The sequence below is a fragment of the Bacillus rossius genome, chromosome 5 (assembly GCF_032445375.1).
Source record: "Bacillus rossius redtenbacheri isolate Brsri chromosome 5, Brsri_v3, whole genome shotgun sequence".
NCBI lineage: Eukaryota > Metazoa > Arthropoda > Insecta > Phasmatodea > Bacillidae > Bacillus > Bacillus rossius.
The window spans coordinates 8902295-8915722 of NC_086333.1; the positions used below are offsets into that span (position 1 = coordinate 8902295).

The 13428-nt window shown below is 35.2% G+C and overlaps 1 protein-coding gene across 2 annotated transcripts in view; it reads left to right on the plus strand.

Moving 5' to 3' along the window:
- The window catches only part of LOC134531575 (sodium/potassium/calcium exchanger 4), a 758952-nt gene that overhangs the window by 364427 nt on the left and 381097 nt on the right, over positions 1-13428 (plus strand). The gene's annotated exons all lie outside the window — the stretch shown is intronic.

The following is a 13428-nucleotide window of genomic DNA, read 5'->3' on the forward strand; positions in this document are numbered from 1 at the left end:
AAGACACCAGAGATCATAATATTTATAATAAACAAGCAATGAAGATGGTGGCAGAAGAGATTGATTCCACATCATGGAAAGATCCAAACATATTGGTTGACCGGCTAAGACTGATGGTGGCATCTGTTCGTAGAGGGAACTACTCGCATATCGTGGAAGTATCGACCATACTTAAAGAACTTCGGAACGCTGGCTACACACAATAATCATTTGATTAACTGTCATGTGTGTACTAATGAAAAATAAAATGAATTATTTATATTTTAAAAAAGTATGATTTATTTCTTGTATCCTGATTTCCAAATAAGCCTGTGTTTCCGCTACTGTATGTGTGATCATTCCGTTTCCTGTGTGTACTGTGTGTACGTTCCGATTTCCTGTGTGTACATTCCGTTTTCCTGTGTGTAAATTTCGTTTTCCTGTGTGTACATTCCGTTTTCCTGTGTGTACATTTCGTTTTCCTGTGTGTACGTCCCGTTTCCTGTGTGTACTGTGTGTACGTTCCGTTTTCCTGTGTTTACGTCACGTTTCCTGTGTGTACTGTGTGTACGTTCCGTTTCCTGTGTGTACGTTCCGTCTCCTGTGTGTACTTTTAGTTTTACTGTGTGTAAATTCCGTTTTCCTGTGTGTACATTACGTTTTCCTGTGTGTACATTCCATTTTCCTGTGTGTACTGTGTGTAAATTCCGTTTTCCTGTGTGTACTGTGTGTTCATATCGACGTTTCCTGTGTGTTCTGTGTGTACGTTCCGTTTCCTGTGTGTACATTCCATTTTCCTGTGTGTCGGTGTGTTCATTCCGTTTCCTGTTTGTACTGTGTGTACATTCCGTTTTTTTTCTGTTTTTTCTATTGTTGAATGTGTTTCATTTGTTTAATGTACGTAGTAAAAATTTTTCATTGCTGTATATTGTGTGTATGTCCGGAGCTGTGTCTTCGGCGCAGCGCTCTCTGCCGCGTCCAACGGAGGAAAAACGGTAGATTTCCCCCTCCATGCAGCCCTGTTGGAGGCGGGGCTAGCGCTTCCGTCGGTGAGCGGACATGCGCTTGCTAATTTTTCCCTCCTCCCCTGCTCCACTCCCACCTCGTGCTGGTAACTCGTCACGGTCGAGCGATCTCTCGCCGCCTCTGTGCTGGCTTTTTGAAAAATTATTCAGTATCTAATCTGAAAGATTTTTCATTAAACTTGAAATATATATTTTTTAATATTGAATTTTTTTTTATAAATGTAGACAATTTTTATTTTAAATATCACTTTTTTATACATGTAACGCATTATTATTTTAAATATAAACTTTTTTATAAATGTAAATAACTTTTAAATTGTAAAATTTTCCCTGCTACTTTTTTTATAACTAATAGTATTTAACGTGAAATAAGGATATTTAATTATTTTTTTTTAAACTTTAATTTAGTATAGTGATGGCGGATTAATATAACATACACACATAAATTGGATTTATTTTATTTCCAACAATTCCTAGACCGGTACCAGACGAATACAGAGGACGCATTACAATGTTGAAGTGTAATTCATTACATATAGTTCTGATTGTATATTTTCTTTATAGTCTTACACACCACATATAAATTTTTATGGGCGATAAAAAATATAACACGTAATTTTGAGTCACTGATGATTATGGTTAGTTAGTTCACACTTGATTCAAATAATAGTTTTGATATAGCTACGGAACAATAACTGACGCAACAGGAGTGACAAAACTTGAACACTGTAACTATTTCACGCTATACTTGTCGTCACGCAGATCACTGTTCTTCTGTGGACTCTGGTATGGAGCGATGGCTATCCGTACACTTCGACACGGGGTGATGATGAGGTAGCGATGACGACGGTGTAGACATTGCAGAACTTGACATTCGGCGTGATGCAATTGACGATAGTGGCGTTAATGGTCTCGACGGTGTGGGAGATGACAAAGATGGAGATCCGTCACGAGATGTATCAGGCTCTCGGGCAGCACCAGCAATGGTTGTGTGGGACAATGACGCCTCACGTGATGGTCCATGGTTCACGAACTGACGAGAGCCCGCCTCTCCAAACACTTGACGGGCAGACTCTACTGGTGAGTCGTCACGATCGGGGGATCGACCCCATGGCTCGTCTCGCGACCAGCGACGTCCCTGTCGTCTGCAGCACTCGATGGCATACCAGTTGTGAAGGTATGTTTCCTCGTCTTCTTCATCGCTCATATCGTCCATACGTATGCACGTAGAGGACTCCAGCATCCATGGGTCGTCGATTAATTTTTTCGATGACATGTTAGATGTTACAAGGACCACGATGCTGGCAATGAGGAGACGAACTGTAGGTAACTGAACTCTTCCCGGGTCCGACAACAGGTGTATTTATACTCTACACAAATTAGGGGAGGAGGAGGGTAGGGATGGGAATGACGGTAAAGAGAGATGGAGGGGTGAACTTTTTTTTTCTTGTAGGGGTGGGAGAACAGCAACAGTAGTTTTTTTTACGATAAAATAAATAATGAAAAAAAATGGGTAGGTTGGAGGGGGGGGGGAGATATATGTGCTATGAAAAAAAGTGGTGGGGGTAAGTCAGTCTGCCAGCAGCCGTCATTGAGGAAGGAGCCTGTCGCCATTTTTATTTTTTTGCCCTCACCGTGTTCGAACCGAGGACTCCGAACTCCGTGTCTAAAAAGTACGTTTTTTTTAAAAAAATATATTAAAATTTAATTAATTGAATTTTTTTATAAATTTTAAAATTTTTTTCATTAAAATCGGATAATAAATAAAAAAGTTAAAGATGGCAGACGTAAAGGAAATTGCAACGGTGACGTCATAATTCAAAATGGCGGAAAACAAAATGGCGGAAAGTTCGAGAAAACAAAATGACGTCATCGAAAATGGCGGATCCTAAATGGCCGCCGGGGTCAAGTTCAAGGTCAAAGGTCAAGGTCAAGGTCATCCAAGATGGCCGCCGTGACGTCACAATCCAAGATGGCGGTCGGCTCCACAGGCTCCACAACCTGAATCCTGCCGCAGGACATACATTCGTATACTATTCCCAGATTTGCACCGAGGCGGGGATAAGACGCGCCTGCATGTTGGCTCATGAGATCATGCGCAAAAATTAAATACATCGCTGGAAAATAATTGGGGAACTATCCTGACAAAGAATAAGTGGGAGTGGGCAGTGATTGGAATTAGTTTATGTTTAGCTACAAAATACCTGCTAACAAAATAATTTAAAAATTCAAATTTTCATTTGTGCCAAAAAGTGATAATTGGCGGCACAATTAAATTGCAATATAGTGGTTATTATATGTACTTAAGAGATGCTAATGCAATGCAGTATTATAGAACAGTATGTCTGGGGACAGGGTTCATGGGGTAGTGCTTGGTGCTATTCCGTCATCTTGGATTGTGATATCATGGCGGCCATCTTGGATGACCTTGAACATGAAATTTGACATTGACCTTGACATTTGACTTTCCTAATTTACCAAAATTTGCCCAAATTTACCCTAAATTCCCCAAAATTAGAAAAAAAATCATATTTTTTAAAGAAAAAAATAAGTCTTGCCAAAAAATTTAAAAAACTTGATAATACCAAAATTATAATTTTGAAAACCTCAAAATACTTTTTTGCCTTAGAAATAACACAAATTCCTAAAAAAACAGCTGCAGCATCCATGTCTACAGCCTCACATAAGCTGTTTCTAGGAATTAGGATGCCATGACTGTGATCTTGGATTATGATGTCATTGTTGCAATTTCCTTAACGGCCACCATCTTGAGAATCTATATTTATTATCCGATTTCAATGAAACAATTCTAAAATTAAAAAAAAAATAATTCATAAAAATTTAATTAAATACTATTTAAACCATGAACTTATGCCATGGAGCACAGAGTCCCTGGATTAAACCCAGCGAGGACGAAAATTAAAAAAAAAATTACGTCAGGTCATTCCTCCACGGAAGACCCCGGTAGACTGACGTCCCACCACTTATGCCAAGAAATATATATCGATAACTAGTATGATGTCATGTCCACCGTCTTGAAAATCTGTAATTATTATCCAATAAAAATAAAACAAATTCTAAAGTTAATGTAATTATTATCCGATAATAATAAAATTAATTTTAAAATTTATATTTAAAATAAAATAATCAAATTTTAACTAAAAATGCTATAAAAACAATGTTGCAATTTCTGTTACGGCTGCCATCTTGAAAATCCTTAATTTTTTATGTTAGAAAATTGGGAAAAATTTTACAATTCATAAAAAAATTAATTCACCGAATTTAACAAAAACAATTATTTCAAAAATATCTTATAAACAATTTACATATCCGCCATCTTAGAATTGTGTAATTATTGACTTAGATTTTCGGTGAAATTCCCTAAATTCATTAAATAAATCATTCGTCAATCTACTATTCGATTCGAAAAGTTCCTGTTAATGGCTCGATCCATTACCGATGCAATTATCTAAATTTTATGTTAAAAATTATAATATCAATAAATCATGTTCAAATTCCTAAAAGTATCCTAAATTCCATATAAACCAGCTTTCAGCAAGTCTTTATGACCGCCAACTTGGAAATATGTAATAATGTACATAGGAATTCGCGAGAATGTTCTAAATTCATCAAAAAAATCACTCGTTTATACAATGATTTAATTGATGGATTACCATCCTTGGTTCAATCCTTGGTCAATGTAAAAATTTAAGTTCAGTTAAAAGCATAATAATTTAATTAAAAACACAAGAATTCTGGCTTTTACTAGAACTTTATCCATTCTCGAAAACGGAGACGTTTTCAAGCTGACAGAAGCTGTTTTTGTAATTTTTGTATTTTTTTGCTTTTATATAAAAATTTTATAATTATTTTGAAATTTTAAAAATTTTTTCTCTAATTTTCCTTTATTAAGGAAAACGTTTGATGGTTTTCGCCTTGTGCTCCCGATTATTCTTGTCCATATTATGGTGGTTTACTTTGTGTGCTCCTGATTATTCTTGGCTAGACATCTGATGGTTTTCTCCAAGCTTCGTAGTCCTGTAGCCTCGCAGACTTGTAACATGGAGACTTGTAGCTATATAGTCTCGTATCATGTACCTTCATAGTCATGTAGTCATGATGCCTTGGAGCCTCGTACACTCGAAGCCATGTATCCAAATGCCGATGGAGCAGTTTATGTCAAAACACTGTTGGAACCAATGTCAGTCGAAGCACTTGGAGCTTTGGAGCTCTTAAAGCATTGTAGCAGATGGAGCGAATGGAGCTTTGGAGCATTTGGAGCAATTGGAGCTGTTAGAGCTGTAGGAGCAGTTGGAGCTGTTGGAGCATTTGGAGTGTTTGGAGATTTGGATCTGTAGAGCTTTGGAGCTGATGGAGCTTTTGATTATGTTGGACCTTCGGTTCTTTGGAGCATTTGGAGCTGTTGGAGCTTTGGAGCATTTGGAGCTGTTGGACCATTTGGGGCTGTTAGAGCTTTGGAGCTGTTAGAGAAAATAATGTTGGAGCCAATAACTATTGGAACCAATGACTTTTGGAGCCAAAAGACTGTTGGCATCATAGAATGTCGGAGCCAATGACTATTGGAGCCAATAATTTTGGAACTAAAAACTGTTTGGTTCCTAGACTATTGGAGACATTATATGCTATCTAAACATTAACGATCGCGTCCTACCAAGTAGAATGTACGTGAGATTGTACCTCCTTTTCGTTACATGCTTGACCTGCGTAAACGTTGCGTAGTAATTGCGTGTACATTCTGTACATTGCGTACATTGCGTGTACATTGCTTTTATTGTGTGTTGGAGTGAATTTATCTTTGGAGCTCTTGGGGCACTTGAAGCTGATGTGGAATTGGGGCATTGAAGCCAAATGTATATAGATCTGATGGCGCGAATTGGAGCTCTTGTTACATAGCGTATATTGGTGAGATAAAATTCCTGTGACGAGAACGTATCACACCGCATCGAATTTTTCGATTATATGGGCTTATATTTTTAATGTTGTTTTAACTCATGTATTATAGTAAATGGTTCTTGATTTGACTAGCATATTTTTTCCATCGGGTGCATGTATACAAGCGAGTCATAGACCGAAGGTCGCTCAGTTTGTTACTGTCGTCGACGGTGTAAGGATCACCTAGTTTGTTTCATCTGGTGCATAAGTCGCGTAATTACTTGTTCTTGTGAACTCGATGGAATATTTCCCGTCTTTAATGACGAACTTGATGGAACTTCGGGAACTCTGATGTCAGCGACGACGACGATGGAGCAGATCATGATGGCAACGACGACGACAACACTGGAGGAGACTTTAACAGTCGTGGTACCACACCGGAAGAGAACGAAATGACTTCAGTGCTGACTGCACAGGAAACCTCGGCGAACGCTGTTTCGACCTCGATGGCGACTTCAATGGATGGTGATTCGTCAACAACTAACGAACATTAGTGCCGTTACTATGACAAGATTTTCTCAAACATCAGCAATGCTCGTCGACACGAGAAAAGAGAATGTGCTAAGAATCCTCCTCGCAAAATGTTTGGTTGTGTGAAATGTTATAAGCAGTTTGCCAGAAAAGATAATATGAAAACGCACATGAAGACATATAAAGGTCCTGCTGAAGTGTGCATTCAATACATCGGCAGCAGTAATTTACAGTTCTGACGATGTGAAGCAAACTGTTAAACACGGTATTGAGAAACTCTGTCAAGAAGAGGATGAAGATATCAGTAAAGGATCTGGCTGGTCTCTGTATAGCATAAACCGATTGGAGCTGAGAATTAGTCATTTCATGCCGAAGCAGAACTAAATGTTTATTGAATTGTTAACTTTTGTAAGTGTATCTGTAGTAGAATAGAAATTATGTAATATAATTATTTTTGTAAACGGACTTGTGGTGTCTTTATTTCTCGAACCTATAGCTTTTGTGGTGTTTTTAATTAAATTAGAATGCTTATATTTTTGCATTGTCCAGGGATCGAACCATGGACGGTAATCCATCAATTAAATCATTTAATTATTGAGTGATTTTATTGATGAATTTAGTACTTTCTCCCGAATTCCTATCTACATCAGGGGCGGATCCAGAGGGTTGGGAGGGGGGTCACAGGGGTCATGACCCCCCCCCCCCCCCAGGCAGTGAACTGAAAATTGAATTAAATGCTTAAGACCAAAAACAATCGCCGATTCAATGATCACTGATTATCAAAATGTATGAAGGCTACTTTCTGTTTGATACATGCTGGCGACTAGCGTTGTCATTCTCTTGTTTCTTTTCTCGTTATTTTCAGAAAGTCATATATATATATATATATATATTATTCTTACAATTATTCAATACAACATACATTCAAACAAGTTTAAAATTGCTTTTCGCTAGTTTTTTTTTCCTTGTTCGCGTATTTAAAAAAATTCTTTCACTCTACTTTGCAAGAAATGAGAAACGTTTCACTCCCATGCCGCTAGATAGTGCGTACATCTCGATAGCAAGGAAAAATCAAGAAGCTTTGTGCAGGCTCACACATGAAACATTTTGATAAATTCTTTGTTTTGTGTACGTCAATCCAGTCAATATTACAACATTCAACATTGCAGTGTGAAGTGTGATGTGTTTTACAAGTAAACAAGTGCAAAACATATAATGGTAAGTTAGTAAGACTTTAATTGTGTAGCTAGCTTAATTAGTACCAATTATAGAAATTGAATACTAACTGCTCAAAAATGTTTTGGTATGACAACCAACATTTTTTTTAGTGCTACATTTATTCCTTAAGCCAGTAAAAGAAAGAGAAAGGCGAATTCACAACCACATTTAACGTACATATGAACACACGCACGTATGTTAAGTTTTTGAGATTGAATTCGCAACCGTTTGCCTTTACAAGATGTCGGCAATACATAATTTTACATTACTCTTTTTAGTAGAAGTGATAAAAAAGATTTTAACATAGAGCGAAATTATTTCGCAAAAATAATTAATTTTATCTTAAGTGTTAAGTCTTACATTTGTACTTGCTGGATTCACAACCACCACTTAGCGCACGTACATACGAAGTAGAAAGTTGAGTTGATCAACTCTGTTATGTACGTACGCAAGCTACGTGACATTGTGAATGCTTGCAAGCATTTTAAAATAAGTACTTAATTTTAGCAACCAAATAAATAAGTTAATGATTTATTGTGATTATTATTCTTATATATTATTATTGTCAACCATACAAGATACAACTATTGTTTGAAAAAAATGCATACAGACATAAAAATTTCAATTAATACTTTATCTCTCCTTGGTTTATTTTAGGGTGATTCCTTGAAGAATGTGACTGGAGCAAAACGTCGTGCATCTGGTAGAACTATTGACAAGTTTTTCAGTAAGAAGTCAAAATCTGAGACTGAGACAAGAGGTGGATCGTCGTCATTACTACCATCTACATCTGTGGATCAAATTTGCCATATGGTTCCAGCTCCTGAACCTGTTGCCTTAGTTGTTAATGAGCACATATTGCCAGATAGAAACAAGCCACAGGCACAACCTCAGTTTTCGTCTGATATTGGATATTACACAGGCCAGACCAATTTAAATGATTTCACCAAGGCTATGCTATTAGAGCGACACTGGACACCACCTCCAGATTATGTTTTCCTTCATTGTATTGTTACCAAGAAGGGGAAAGAGACAAAGAAGTATGCCCAGAGATCGCATTTGGAAAAATTTCACTGGCTCGTGCTTTCGCACAAAGATCAGGGACTTTATTGCAAGTACTGTGTCCTTTTTGCTGCAGGCTCAGGGGGTGGCCTTCAAACCAACACCCCTCTTAGAAGGATGGTCAAGGAACCTCTGAAGTCCTTCGATGATCTGCTTGGAGGTAAAGGATCTTTTATGACGCACCAGCGGAACCAGTATCACCAGTGGCCTGTTGAAGCTGGAAAAAACTTTCTTTTAACATATCGCCAATCATCACTCGAAGTTGCAAATCGGTTTGCTCACAAAGAGACAATTTAAAGAAAATCGAGAACGTTTACGACCAATTGTCAGCACTATCATCTTTTGTGGTCGTCAAAATATTTCCTTGCGTGGCCACAGGGACGATGGAGTCTTACATGAATACGGCGATGGTCCCAGTAGTAATGTTAAGCTAAATGCGAATAATGAAGAGGCCAGTTCTGTGGTTCAGAGTTGACTCTGGTGACTCAAACCTACGCCGCCACTTGGAAACTACTTCAGCTAATGCCACATACATAAGCAAAATGGCACAGAATCAACGCCGAGTACAACAGCTAGTCATTTATATGTTGATTGTTCAATTTAGGAAATTAACATCAACATATTTAGTATGATATAATCAATCAATTAAAGCATTATAATATGGAAGCATACTTTTCTGTTATTTTTAAATGTTTTATTCTCTCATATTCAAGCTGATATCATAATTCATAACATATTTCTCTACCAAATACGAAAAAAAATTAATAACTGGTTATTATAGACTTTTATCATATACATATTTATATTAATTGAGTTGACAAAAATGGCAGCAATAAAAGTTTCTTTCATTCAAAACCACACTGTCTTTCTTAGTTTCATGATTTGGAATAATCTGCCATAGACTATTTATACAACTTTACCTTAGTAACATTCACTATAACAGAAAGACAATGCATATTATTTCTGTACCACGTATAACAGAAACTGCTTTTCTGCAAAGGCAAACAAAATAAATTTAGCTATTTTTGTAAGTATTGAAACTACACAGCACCATAGCTTACAAATGAACTACATTTGTAGATCTAGTTAATAATACACCAATTATATGCGGTCTTGCTCACTTATCCACAAGTGATCGTCGGATTCGCGGGCGTCCAGAGGCTAAGCTCGCGAACTGGAACAAGTCTGTGCGAGCTTGAACAAGCTTGTACGAGCGTGAACAAGCCTTCGTGATCGTGAACAATCCTGTACGAGCGTGAACAAGCCTATGCAAACTTGTACAAGCGTGAAAAAGCCTGTGTGAGCTTGAACAAGCCCGACTAAGCTGAAGCTGTATGCGTTGCTTCTACGACTAACTTTAACTGCTTTGTAATGTTCCTTATAGAACTGGGAACCGATTTCCAATATAATTTCCTTTTGTCATTATATTTCGAAATTAAAAAGAAATTGTATGTACATAAAATAGCAAAATATATTTAATCAATAACATTCTAAAAGTGACTTGTTTTATAGGCCTAAAAATAATATAATTTAGTGATACATTAATTTGTAGTAGGATGTTTGGTAAATAGACTATTAGGGACCTAAATCATTAAAAATAAGTCCAAAATATAAGTTCCTGATTTAGGGAAAGTTGAAAAATTTTAAAAAAAAATTGTATGTTATCTGGACTTATAGATTTAATGTTTGCGGAAGGATAATATACCATTTATAAAAGAATACTACTTCTAGTGTGTATGTATATATACACTAACCTCGCGAAGCTGGCTTGGTAGCCAAGCGGTCGAAGGCTTAATATCGAGAAACTAATGGTAATTGGTTTAAATCTGTCCACCACCAAAATGTTTTTAATATATTAAATAAACATTGAGGACCAACCATAAGTACTAACGTAAATTATAAAATATGTCTATCCACGACAATTGTTTGCGTAGCATGTGACACTAGCACATCGGGCAGGATTTCAGGTGAAAAAACGAAAGTGACCGACAACGGTCTACGAGGTTTAGATCATGCCGACGGGCGAATGACACGCCCGAACAGAATCCTCCCGATTGGCAAGGCAACAAGTAAGTTAACAAGCCATTAATCTATATATGGTCCCTTAATAAACACATTGCACCAGACCCGGCCAATTTATAATACTCAGTTTGTTAGTACAATTATTTATCGAATATCACTTCAAAAGCCCTAGTTTAGTATTTTTTTCAAGTATTTTTCGCTTTTATCGTATCCGTTTACATAGTTTCGTGCTGCTATCTGGGCTTGATGGTTGCAAGTAACTTTTACTATGTAGGAAACGAATTATAACGACGGACGCAGAAAGTACTTGTGTTACTCGTGTCTTGAAATTGCAATAATTTCGAATATTTTATTTGTCACTTTATTTTGCTGAATTTTATTAACATAAATTCTAAAATAAATTACAAAAATTAATCTTGAAATTTTTTCTGTAATTAAGCATCAGCACTAAACATTAGGCAAAAATTAATTTATTCTATTTCCTAAAGTGTTTAATCATAAAATTAAACAGATAAAAATATTAGGTTTCCTTACAACTTTAAAGATTTATTTTTTTATGTATTCTTAGTTTTATAATTGTTCTGATTTACGCTTTAAAATATTTAACTTTGGTTTTAATATACTAGTTATAGATGAATAAAACCAGCTAATATCTATTTAATATTATTATTGCAATGATTATGTTAAAGAAAATTATTCGGCTCTAGCTTGCTCTGTGATGATGTACACATACATTAGTAACTTAAACTTTTCTTTGAGTTTTTATGAATGAATATCAATGTAATCTTGCATTTTTATATCGTATATTTTAAACAAATCAGATAATACTAGATAAATAAAAGTTAAAAGTTACAAAAGTTAGCACAGAATAATATTCTCAAACAAAAATATAAAGAACATAAAAAAACACATAAATTTTTTCATGTAGTACAAACTCATTTGTCAATAGTTTTCCTTACTTTTGTACTTTGTTGTTACAAAGCCTAATATGGTTGATAACTGTAAACCTTGTTTGAAGTAAAAATTTTAAATATGTTTTCCTAGTGGTATTACACGAATAGGTGTTGTAAATTTATATTTTTGAAACCAAAATAAAAATTTTATACAGGTTCATTCCGAAATTTTATTTTCAATGTATTTTATGTCTAATATTTTGGGTTTATTTCTATCCCTTTCGTAATTTTTATCTCGATAGTGTTCTCATGCAATAATTATTTCAGTCACGAGTTTTAAATTAAATATTATTTTTTGCTTCTATCTTTAAAGGAGTACAAGATTTTTTCAATAATGTAAATAAATATTTATATTTATTCGCAATTTTTTTATATTGATTCAGCCATTTTGCAAGCCACCTGTGATACTATTAGCTTTTACCCAGTTTCAGAATGTTTTCGATGCTGTATGACTTTAACAGGATTATTTTTAAATTTTTAAAAATGTTATTTTGTTCTGCTGGCCACTCTGTTTCCCACACAGAAGACATTAACATCTCAGTTGCTACTAGAGTGAAATTTTTTTGTGATGTTATAATGGTATTTGTGGAAAGGGGTCCGGAGTATGAGTTGATGTGATAGTTGATACGATAATGGTTAATGGAGTAGCTAAGGATCAGTGTTGTTAAAAGTACTCGGAAAAGTAATTGGGCTCAATTACAATTACTGTGGTGACAATGTAACTAATTACAAGTAAAAATTACTTTACATAGAAGTAATCAGTAAAATTACAATTAGGTACAATTACATTCTGCTACCATTTTAAAACTGACTTACAATTCAATTTGTTTACACACTGTTACATTAAATACATACATATATGTTTTGTTAAAAAATGATTTCATTTAATCATTAAATTTATTATCTTTAGTTAAATGAATGATATTGCTTGAAAAACATCAAAAGACTTCATACAAGTAGCTACCTGTAATATAAGTAACACTCTTTAAATTTTGGAATTGACCTTACAAAACAATTACAATCATGGAAATGCAGTAGCTAATGTCAGTAAATGTTGTAAAAAACAGTGTTAATACATAGCCCTATCATTAATAAAATTCATTATCTAGTTTGCTTACCGTGATGTGTTTCCTTAAATTTGAAGCAGTGCTCCATGCTGATCTGAGTATTTTATTTCCCAAACATAACTTACAATTCACAGATATATTCTCTTTGCTCTGCTTCCCAGATAATTCAAAATATTTATCAATGTAACTAAACTGAAAAATTCTATCTTCATTACTAACGACTTCTTTAGCATTTGAATTTGTCGCAGTATCACTTCGGTTACCTATACCATCCATGATTGCGATGCGTTTGCGAGTAGTGGACACAACACAAGTAAAAAAAGTGAAGACAAGATGGCAAATATATCTAGAACCTGCCACTTCTGTGCTTTGTCATTTTTGATCATAGATGTTGTGCATACAATCGTAGCGCTACAAGCGTAAAATTATAAACTTTACTAATACAAAAATGTATGTTCTTCTTGTTCTTAATTGTATTTATTATACATTCTGATAATAAAAGTATCGGCAAGTAAATATAAAGTATCAATAACCTTAATGTATCAATTACAATAAATTAATGTTATGTATTCCGATTACAAGTACGAATTACACTTTTTTAATGTAACTCGTTACAAGTATAAATTACTTGAAAAGTAATCGTTACAAGTAATCCGATTACTTGTAATTCGTTACCAC